Source organism: Hemiscyllium ocellatum, unplaced genomic scaffold (assembly GCF_020745735.1).
Source record: "Hemiscyllium ocellatum isolate sHemOce1 unplaced genomic scaffold, sHemOce1.pat.X.cur. scaffold_3187_pat_ctg1, whole genome shotgun sequence".
NCBI classification, from domain to species: Eukaryota; Metazoa; Chordata; class Chondrichthyes; order Orectolobiformes; family Hemiscylliidae; genus Hemiscyllium; species Hemiscyllium ocellatum.
The window spans coordinates 22,881-34,017 of NW_026868340.1; the positions used below are offsets into that span (position 1 = coordinate 22,881).

The 11,137-nt window shown below is 55.2% G+C and overlaps 1 pseudogene; it reads left to right on the top strand.

The window, feature by feature from the left end:
- Positions 1 to 1,574: 1,574 nt before the first annotated feature.
- On the top strand, positions 1,575 to 10,825 carry LOC132813062 (glutathione S-transferase theta-3-like; annotated as a pseudogene).
- The last annotated feature ends 312 nt before the right edge of the window (positions 10,826 to 11,137 follow it).

An 11,137-nucleotide genomic window follows, 5' to 3' on the forward strand; every position in this document is an offset into this window, starting at 1 on the left:
CTGGGAATAACACCCCCATTCCCAGTGTCTGGCTGGGAATGTGGCCCTCAATTCCCAGTGTGGAACTGGGAGTGTCTGCTTCATCCCCAGTGTGTCTGTAGAGTATCCCCGGCATTCCCGGTGTGTGACTGGGAAAGTGCCCTTCAATCTCCAGTGTGTTATGGGAATGTTCCTGTGATTCCCACCTGTGTGACTGGGATAAGCCGCCTGAATCCAAGGCCAGTGAAGGCAGGAGTGAGCGGCAGGTTGACAGCACCCAGGAGCATTCTGGGAGAATTTGGCTCAGTCTCCACGAGCGAGCAGTGGATCTCTGAAGTACACAATGTCACGCCATGGGCTTTGGGGATAAAGGCAGCAAGCTGATGCCCAGGTAAGATGGTCTTCTATTCCTGTTTGTAAAGGGGCAGAGGTGGCTTTGAGGGCAGTGCTGTCTGCTCCTGCCAACTGTGGGAGATGAGGGAGCAGTCTCGTGTCCCTGATGACTATGTCTCCAGGAAGTGTGACCAGTTGCAGTTCCTCATAGACCACGTTGCTTGGTTGGAGCAGCAGTTGGACACACTGAGGAGCTTCCAGGGCACAGAGAGTGTGATGGACACTAGTTACAGGGAGGTGCTCCCTCAGGTAGATTGGTGACCACCAGGAAGGCAGTGCTGGAGTCCCCTGTGGCTATTCCTCTCTCTCTCTCTCTAACAGGTACACCGGTTTGGGGATTGTCAGGGGGATAACCTCGTTGGGGGGGTAGACATTGGGACCAGTAACTCATACCTGAAGGCCAGGCAGAGAGAGATCCTCATGGGCTGATGTGGGTTTATTTCAATGGAAGGAGGGTTCTAGGGAAGGCAGGTGAGCTTCGAGCCTGGATCAGTACATGGGGGTGATGATGTTGTGGAGAAAGTGAGGTCTGCAGATGCTGGAGGTCAGAGCTGAAAATGTGTTGTTGGAAAAGCGCAGCAGGTCAGGCAGCATCCAAGGAACAGGAGATTCGACGATTCGGGCATAAGCCCTTCTTCAGGAATCTGTGTCTGGGAATGTTCCCTCGTTTCCCGGCCTGTTGTAATGATGTTGTGGCTGTTACAGAGGCGGGGTTAGGACAGGGACAGCGGATATAGGGAAAGGAAAGGTTTGTAGGGATATGGGCCTGGAGCAGGCTGGGGGCTGGCTGGGGCTGACACAGGCTTGGGGTCCACCTGGGGTGGGTGGGGCTAATCTGGAGTGGGTGTGGCTAACCGGGGGTGGGTGGGTCTCGGTGTGTGTGTGGGCAGTGCTAACCTGGGAATGGGCGGGTCTCACTGTGTGTGGGCGGTGCTAACCTGGGAATGGGCGGGTCTCACTGTGTGTGGGCGGTGCTAACCTGGGGGTGGGCGGGTCTCACTGTGTGTGGGCGGTGCTAACCTGGGGGTGGGCGGGTCTCACTGTGTGTGGGCGGTGCTAACCTGGGGTGGGCGGGTCTCGGTGTGTGTGGGCGGTGCTAACCTGGGGGTGGGCGGGTCTCGGTGTGTGTGGGCGGTGCTAACCTGGGGTTGGGCGGGTCTCGGTGTGGGGGGGCGGTGCTAACCTGGGGGTGGGCGGGTCTCGGTGTGTGTGGGCGGTGCTGAGCTGGTGCTGGGTGGGTTAGTCCCGGGTGGACAGGGTGAACGGACTGGGCTCCCTTGGTCAGAGTGAGAGCAGGCTGTGTCCCACATTCCCCACTGGCATGGCCCTCCAGCTTTACGCTGACCTGGCCTCTCAGCCCTGTCGCTCCGTCTACCTGTTCATCAGGATCAATAACATTCCCTTTGAATTGAAGGAGGTGCGGCTGATTGCAGGTGAGGAGCTGGGAGAGAGCTCACACTCACACTCACACTCACAGGGACAGTGGGGGAGGGAGAGAGCTCACACTCACACTCACACTCACAGGGACAGTGGGGGAGGGAGAGAGCTCACACTCACACTCACACTCACAGGGACAGTGGGGGAGGGAGAGAGACACACACACACACTCACACTCACAGGGACAGTGGGGGAGGGAGAGAGAGACACACTCACACTCACACTCACAGGGACAGTGGGGGAGGGAGAGAGACACACACTCACACTCACACTCACAGGGACAGTGGGGGAGGGAGAGAGACACACACACACTCACACTCACAGGGACAGTGGGGGAGGGAGAGAGACACACTCACACTCACACTCACAGGGACAGTGGGGGAGGGAGAGAGAGACACACACTCACACTCACACTCACAGGGACAGTGGGGGAGGGAGAGAGACACACACACTCACACTCACAGGGACAGTGGGGGAGGGAGAGAGACACACTCACACTCACACTCACAGGGACAGTGGGGGAGGGAGAGAGACACATTCACACTCACACTCACAGGGACAGTGGGGGAGGGAGAGAGACACACACACACTCACACTCACAGGGACAGTGGGGGAGGGAGAGAGACACACTCACACTCACACTCACAGGGACAGTGGGGGAGGGAGAGAGAGACACACACTCACACTCACAGGGACAGTGGGGGAGGGAGAGAGACACACTCACACTCACACTCACAGGGACAGTGGGGGAGGGAGAGAGACACACTCACACTCACACTCACAGGGACAGTGGGGGAGGGAGAGAGACACACTCACACTCACAGGGACAGTGGGGGAGGGAGAGAGACACACTCACACTCACACTCACAGGGACAGTGGGGGAGGGAGAGAGACACACACACACTCACACTCACAGGGACAGTGGGGGAGGGAGAGAGACACACTCACACTCACACTCACAGGGACAGTGGGGGAGGGAGAGAGAGACACACACTCACACTCACAGGGACAGTGGGGAGGGAGAGAGACACACTCACACTCACACACACAGGGACAGTGGGGGAGGGAGAGAGACACACTCACACTCACACTCACAGGGACAGTGGGGAGGGAGAGAGACACACTCACACTCACAGGGACAGTGGGGGAGGGAGAGAGACACACTCACACTCACACTCACAGGGACAGTGGGGGAGGGAGAGAGACAGTAAAAAATGAGGTCTGCAGATGCTGGAGATCACAGCTGCAAATGTGTTGCTGGTCAAAGCACAGCAGGCCAGGCAGCATCTCAGGAATAGAGAATTCGACGTTTCGAGCATAAGCCCTTCATCAGGAATAAGAGAGAGAGCCAAGCAGGCTAAGATAAAAGGTAGGGAGGAGGGACTAGGGGGAGGGGCGATGGAGGTGGGATAGGTGGAAGGAGGTCAAGGTGAGGGTGATAGGCCGGAGTGGGGTGGGGGCGGAGAGGTCAGGAAGAGGATTGCAGGTTAGGAGGGCGGTGCTGAGTTGAGGGAACCGACTGAGACAAGGTGGGGGGAGGGGAAATGAGGAAGCTGGAGAAATCTGAATTCATACCTTGTGGTTGGAGGGTTCCCAGGCGGAAGATGAGGCGCTCCTCCTCCAGCCGTCGTGTAGTTGTGTTCTGCCGGTGGAGGAGTCCAAGGACCTGCATGTCCTCGGTGGAGTGGGAGGGGGAGTTAAAGTGTTGAGCCACGGGGTGATTGGGTTGGTTGGTCCGGGCGTCCCAGAGGTGTTCTCTGAAGCGTTCCGCAAGTAAGCGGCCTGTCTCACCAATATAGAGGAGGCCACATCGGGTGCAGCGGATGCAATAGATGATGTGTGTGGAGGTACAGGTGAACTTGTGGCGGATATGGAAGGATCCCTTGGGGCCTTGGAGGGAAGTGAGTGTGGAGGTGTGGGCGCAAGTTTTACATTTCCTGCGGTTGCAGGGGAAGGTGCCGGGGGTGGAGGTTGGGTTGGTGGGGGGTGTGGATCTGACAAGGGAGTCACGAAGGGAGTGGTCCTTGCGGAACGCTGATAGGGGAGGGGAGGGAAATATATCCTTGGTGGTGGGGTCCGTTTGGAGGTGGCGGAAATGGCGGCGGATAATACGTTGTATGCGCAGGTTGGTGGGGTGGTAGGTGAGAACCAGTGGGGTTCTGTCTTGGTGGCGGTTGGAGGAGCGGGCTCAAGGGCGGAGGAGCGGGAAGTGGAGGAGATGCGGTGGAGGGCATCGTCGATCACGTCTGGGGGGAATCTGCGGTCCTTGAAGACGGAGGCCATCTGGGCTGTGCGGTGTTGGAACTGGTCCTCCTGGGAGCAGATGCGGCGGAGACGAAGGAATTGGGAATATGGGATGGCGTTTTTACAGGGGGCAGGGTGGGAGGAGGTGTAGTCCAGGTAGCTGTGGGAGTCAGTCGGTTTATAATAGATGTCTGTGTTGAGTCGGTCGCCCGAGATAGAAATGGAAAGGTCTAGGAAGGGGAGGGAGGAGTCTGAGACAGTCCAGGTGAATTTCAGGTCGGGATGGAAGGTGTTAGTAAAGTTGATGAACTGTTCAACCTCCTCGTGGGAGCACGAGGCAGCGCCGATACAGTCATCGATGTAGCGGAGGAAAAGGTGGGGGGTGGTGCCAGTGTAGTTGCGGAAGATGGACTGTTCCACATATCCTACGAAGAGGCAGGCATAGCTGGGGCCCATGCGGGTGCCCATGGCAACTCCTTTAGTTTGGAGGAAGTGGGAGGATTGAAAAGAGAAGTTATTCAGGGTGAGGACCAGTTCAGTCAGTCGAAGGAGGGTGTCAGTGGAAGGGTACTGGTTGGTGCGGCGGGAAAGGAAGAAGCGGAGGGCTTTGAGTCCTTCGTGATGGGGGATGGAGGTGTACAGGGACTGGATGTCCATGGTGAAGATAAGGCGTTGGGGACCGGGGAAGCGAAAATCCTGGAGGAGGTGGAGGGCGTGGGTGGTGTCCCGAACGTAGGTGGGGAGTTCTTGGACTAAAGGGGACAGGACCGTGTCGAGGTATTGGGAGATGAGTTCGGTGGGGCAGGAGCAGGCTGAGACAATGGGTCGGCCGGGGCAGGCAGGTTTGTGGATTTTGGGCAGGAGGTAGAAACGGGCGGTGCGGGGTTGTGGGACTATGAGGTTGGAGGCGGTGGATGGGAGATCCCCTGAGGTGATGAGGTCCTGGATGGTCTGGGAGATGATGGTTTGGTGGTGGGAGGTGGGGTCGTGGTCAAGGGGGCGATAAGAGGAGGCGTCCGCGAGCTGGCGTTTGGCTTCAGCGGTGTACAGGTCAGTGCGCCAAACTACCACCGCGCCTCCCACACTCACACTCACAGGGACAGTGGGGGAGGGAGAGAGAGACACACACTCACACTCACACTCACAGGGACAGTGGGGGAGGGAGAGAGCAGAGACAGGGACTGAGAAACAGAGAGAGAGAGCCGAGAGGGAGGGCTGATCCACAGAGACAGAGAGATGGAGAGAGAGGGAGATGATGTGGAGGAGACGGTGTTGGACTGGGGTGGACAAAGTGAAAAATCACACAACACCAGGTTAGAGTCCAACAGGAAGCTTGTGTTTCTAGCGAAACCTGTTGGGTTATAACCTGAAGTGTGATTTTTAACAGAGAGAGAGTGAAACCAGGCAGCGAGAGAAATCAGAGAGAGACAGAAAGAGAGAGAGGAAGAGTGGGGGTTGGGGAGATGATCCAGTGAGGCAGTGTGTGTGAAACCAGAGTGATGGAAAACACAGTGAAAACCCGGAGTGAGAAATCGGAGAGAGATGATCCAGACAGTAAATGCAGAGAGAGAGAGTGACAGCAGGAGGGAGGGAACCACAGGAAGGGGGTTCGGGCTGGGCAGGCAGTGGGAGCTGGGGATTTCAGCGGGCAGCTGACTCATGGGTCTCTCTCTGTGCAGGAGAACAACATTCGGAGGAGTTTCGGAAAGTGAATCCCCTGGGAAAGGTGCCGGTGATAAAGGATGGAGAGTTCACCCTGTGCGAGAGGTAAGGTAGTTGGTGTTGTCTCGACCCTGAGGGGGTCAGGATGCCTGGAGATGGGGAGTGATGTGTGTTCTTGCTGCTGACTCTGGTTAGGAGCACACTGACTTCCCCTGGGGACAGTGAAAGCTGTTCCCAAACACTTGGACATGTCCCACTTTTCCTGAATCAAACGGACTCCACAGCAACAACATTCCCTGGATGGTCCCTGTGCAATATCGGGCAGCAGGACTTGCATTTCTGTAGCACCTATCATTTCCCACAGTCCTACACTCCCACATCTCACTTCCTGAAGCATCTTCATACACAGCCATGTATTAGGAAATACAGCACATCAAATACTCCTCTGTCCCTACCACTGAGCTGGGTCCACAGGTACGGTTTCAGACACAGCAGCTCCAACAGTGTGGGGCTCCCTCACTCCAGACCATCTGACAGAGCGGCATTCCCTCAGCACTGACCCCTCTGACAGAGCGGCACTCCCTCAGCACTGACCCTCTGAACGGGCGGCACGGTGACACAGCGGTTAGCACTGCTGCCTCACAGCGCCCGAGACCTGGGTTCAATTCCCGCCTCAGGTGACTGACTGTGTGGAGTTTGCACATTCTCCCCGTGTCTGCGTGGGTTTCCTCCGGGTGCTCCGGTTTCCTTCCACAGTCCAAAGATGTGCAGGCCAGGTGAATTGGCCATGCTAAATTGCCCGTAGTGTTAGGGAAAAGGGGTAAATGTAGGGGAATGGGTGGGTTGCGCTTCGGTGGGTCGGTGTGGACTTGTTGGGCCGAAGGGCCTGTTTCCACACTGCAGGTAATCTAATCTAATCTAATCTCTCTGACAGTGCAGCACTCCCTCAGTACTGACCCTCTGACAGTGCAGCACTCCCTCAGTACTGACCCTCTGACAGTGCGGGGCTCCCTCAGTACTGACCCTCTGACAGTGCAGCACTCCCTCAACACTGACCCTCTGACAGTGTGGCACTCCCTCAGCACTGACCCTCTGACAGTGCGGCACTCCCTCAGTACTGACCCTCTGACAGTGCGGGGCTCCCTCAGTACTGACCCTCTGACAGTGCAGCACTCCCTCAACACTGACCCTCTGACAGTGTGACACTCCCTCAACACTGACCCTCTGACAGTGTGACACTCCCTCAACACTGACCCTCTGACAGTGTGGCACTCCCTCAGCACTGACCCTCTGACAGTGCGGGGCTCCCTCAGCACTGACCCTCTGACAGTGTGGCACTCCCTCAGCACTGACCCTCTGACAGTGCAGCACTCCCTCATACTGACCCTCTGACAGTGCGGCACTCCCTCAGCACTGACCCTCTGACAGTGTGGCACTCCCTCAGTACTGACCCTCTGACAGTGCAGCACTCCCTCAGTACTGACCCTCTGACAGTGCGGGGCTCCCTCAGTACTGACCCTCTGACAGTGCAGCACTCCCTCAGTACTGACCCTCTGACAGTGCGGGGCTCCCTCACCACTGACCCTCTGATAGTGCAGCACTCCCTCAGCAGTGACCCTCTGACAGTGCAGCGCTCCCTCACGCCGGACGCTCTGACAGTGCGGCACTCCCTCAGCACTGACCCTCTGACAGTGCGGCGCTCCCTCAGCACTGACCCTCTGACAGTGTGGCACTCCCTCAACACTGACCCTCTGACAGTGTGACACTCCCTCAACACTGACCCTCTGACAGTGTGACACTCCCTCAACACTGACCCTCTGACAGTGTGGCACTCCCTCAGCACTGACCCTCTGACAGTGCGGGGCTCCCTCAGCACTGACTGACTGTATGATTATTCCAATTCCATGAATTGTGCTGTGGAGCCGTGATTGGTGCTGCTTCATGCAGAGAGTGAGGTGGCGAGGGGAGAGAGTGTATTGGGAGAGAGAGAGGGGGGCAGAGAGGGGGGGATAAAAGAGAGAGAGGGGCAAGGGAGAGAGGGGCAAGGGAGAGAGAGAGAAATGTGATTGAGAAGGCGAGGGTTATGAGGTGAAATTGTTGCATGTTGTTAAGTCTGCACCGATGATTAAAATCTCCCCGTTAAAGACTCCAGCCTGGAAGGTGTATTTTCACAGCCCCTGGAGCTGTTTCCCTGTCATCAGGACAATTCCATTAACAAAGTGCTCCCACCAAAAGGACAAGTCTGACCTTCCTCAAACCAGTTTTGTTGGTTGATTGATTTGACAAAGAATCCTTTGGCATAATATGTCCCAAAATACCAGATGGGAGCTTTCCCAAATTCCTGAGTGTGGTGGAAGACAGATTCGAGAACAATGACATCAGGATGTGACTGGGAGGGAGGGACGGGGTACAAACTGTGTGTGTGTGACCTGAGAGAAGCTGAACACAGGGACTCAGAGATCCTGGGAAATACATTGGGGATTTCAGCCCCAGGGAGTTAGTGTGAAGGACCAGAGGGGGATGTTGGTGAAGGATGACTGTCTCCCTTCCTTCTGTCTCTCACAGTGTGGCGATTCTCACATACCTGGCATGTAAATACAAGACCCCTGACCACTGGTACCCAGCGGAGCTCCAGAGGCGTGCCCGAGTGGATGAGTATCTGGCCTGGCAGCACACATCTCTGAGACCATTAGCTGGGAAAACCTTCATGATGAAGGTGAGAGATTCCCAATATCCTGTTTTTGTATCAAGCAACGAGTGTTTGTGAAAGCTGAGCTGGAATATCCCCTGTTAGGTGTGTTCCCGCCTTAGGGCAGGACTTGCTGTCCAATGTGGAGGGTGTTAATAACTCACAACCAAATCGAGAGAATGAGCCCAGCTTCTAATGGAGTGGGTTGATATACTTCATAGGAACCCACATGTATTTCAACACAAACTCCCATACTCTGCAAGCCACTGGGGTATTTGGTCTCTTTATCAACTTTAGAATATTGCTGAGGCTTTTTCTTTGAATAATTAACCTTTGTGTTCATAACTTCCTCCATGGAAATGCCTCAGCCAATCAGAGTTGACTTGCCCACCATCCGTGGAGTATGAATTGTTTGCCTGTTTGCAATGTGGCATTCTTGTGTTAGTCCTGACAACAGGCAGGGCAAGAGGAAAGCATTCAGAATCATCCTTTCAGCAAGGTACGACGTCAGCCTGAGAGAGTGAGAGGGGGAGGGGGAGGGAGAGGGGGAGGGGGAGGGAGAGGGAGAGGGCTTGGGACCATCTCTGAGTGCTGGGGCAGTGTCCCTTCAATGGGATGTGTGTGTGACTGAGGGTTAGTATCCCTCGTCAGCCCTGGGATAATCCTTGGTGAGTGGTAAGTGATGACTGAGGTGAATCAGGTTGAGTAATAAGAGATTGCTCACTCACCTTTGACTGAAGCATCACAATAACCGGTTCCACAGCTCTCCCTCACTCTCTCATTTTCTCTTGGTCACATTCCCACTCTGTCACGCTCTGCCCCGAGAACGGTTCGAATATCTCATTGTTCCCAGAGCCCGGGCGGTCTCCCTGGAGAAAACGTGCCTTGTTTCTTGTTGCTCAGGAGAAATGACAAAACCTCCTGGGAGTTGTTTCTGTTTACAAAGATCTTCAGTTACAGGAATAGTGTGACCATTCATTCACAGCAAAACATCCACACGCGCACACACACACACACACACACACACCCACACACAAACACAGCCTGTGTGTCTGAACGGTCAGTCATTGGCAGGCTGTGGGTCTGACTAGGCCCTCGGCCTACTCTTCAGGCCTGGTCTGAAGTGACAGTCTCCGATTCTGGGCCGTGATTTCTGATTTTCTGTCTGGTTCTTGGGTCTGCAGGGTTTATTCCCAGTCATGATGGGGGCACCATGTCCTGAAGACAAGATGACAGAGGCCCAGGATGAACTGGCCCAAGCCCTGAAGAGTTTCCAAGAGAAGTTCCTTTAGGAGAGGCCGTACATTGCTGGCTCGGAGATTTCCCTGGCTGACCTGGTGGCCATTGTTGATCTCACGCAGGTGAGTGTCCCTGACAGAGTTGGGGGGTGGGGGGGAGGTAGTGACAAATATTCTGGCATGAGGAGGAGGAGGAGGCCTTTTCACCCGTTTGTGTGAGCCCTTCAATGGGAGCTGTTTGACCCTTGGATCCTTCTCGGCTCTCCAGCGATCCAGTCGTTCTGAAATGGTTACAATCTCGAGCACAGTGACCCCCTCTCCACCCACTCCCACTTTGTGGTGAAGTGTCCATGTTATCCAGGTATCTCCTGCTATCCCAAACTACAGCGTTCCCATGGAATGGAGTAAAGTGAAGCAGCATTATTTTATCAGGGAAAACTCTCACCTTTTGTTGTAAAATCGAAATTCCTCTTTGGATTTGTTTCGGTGAGCAAAACCAGGTCCGAATGTGGGTCTTTGATTAAAGCAAAGTGACACAGAGTGAACGTTTGAAAAGTGGGCGATACCTGTACAACGCATCACCCCCCCCCCTCCCACCCCACTCCCACTTTGTGTGTGTGTGTGTGTGTGTCAGTGTGTGAGTGTCCCTGTCTCTGGATAAACATGGATGTTGGGCTCTGTGTGATCCGATGCCCAGTGGGCAGTGGGTGAAAGATGGTCTGGTTTGTTTCTGTGTCTTACTGTCCCACAGTGGTGTCTACCCCGTGCTCATTGACTCCTCTTCCTGTCCCTGCAGCCCCTCGGTGTTGGCTATGACCCATTGGAAGGTTTGCCCGCGCTCACCGCTTGGCGTGATCGGGTGAAGACGGCAGTCGGCAGAGATTTATTCGACAAGACCCACGAAGGAGTCCTCACAGCCCTGGATACGCTCAAGTCTCTGTCCCAGAGCCAGCCTGAAACCCTGGCAGCTTTAAAAACCAACTTCATGAAGTACTTCAAGTAAAATGGCAAAGAGTTCTCGACACAGACCCCAACTTCCCTCCCTCCTCCTGCCCCCCCACCCCCCCACAGTGCAGTAAAACGACTGATTCCACCTCCATCCTTCTCATCCTGTCCAGCCTCATCAATCTGCTCTCATCCTATGGAGAATAGAGAATAAAGATCCAACTAAAGCTGGCCATCACATGGTTCCTGACTGACTTCTTCCAACTCCAGTCCTGGAGAATGTTATGCCCCCCCCCCCCCCCGATATAAATGAGGGGAACAGCAGTGTGAAGGGTGAAGGGAAAGGTTTCCTCCAATGTGTCAATGGAACATTGGGTTCCCAGGTCATGACCCAGGAAGCAGTATCGAATCAGGCTCTTGGGAATTAAACAGACCAAGGGAAGCAGTGTCCCGTTTCGGAAAGGGGAGGTGTGTGATGGGAGCGTTTGGGGAAGAGCGATCAGAATGTTAATGTTCCAGTCGTCATGGGACAAGCCTTTACCAAACCCAG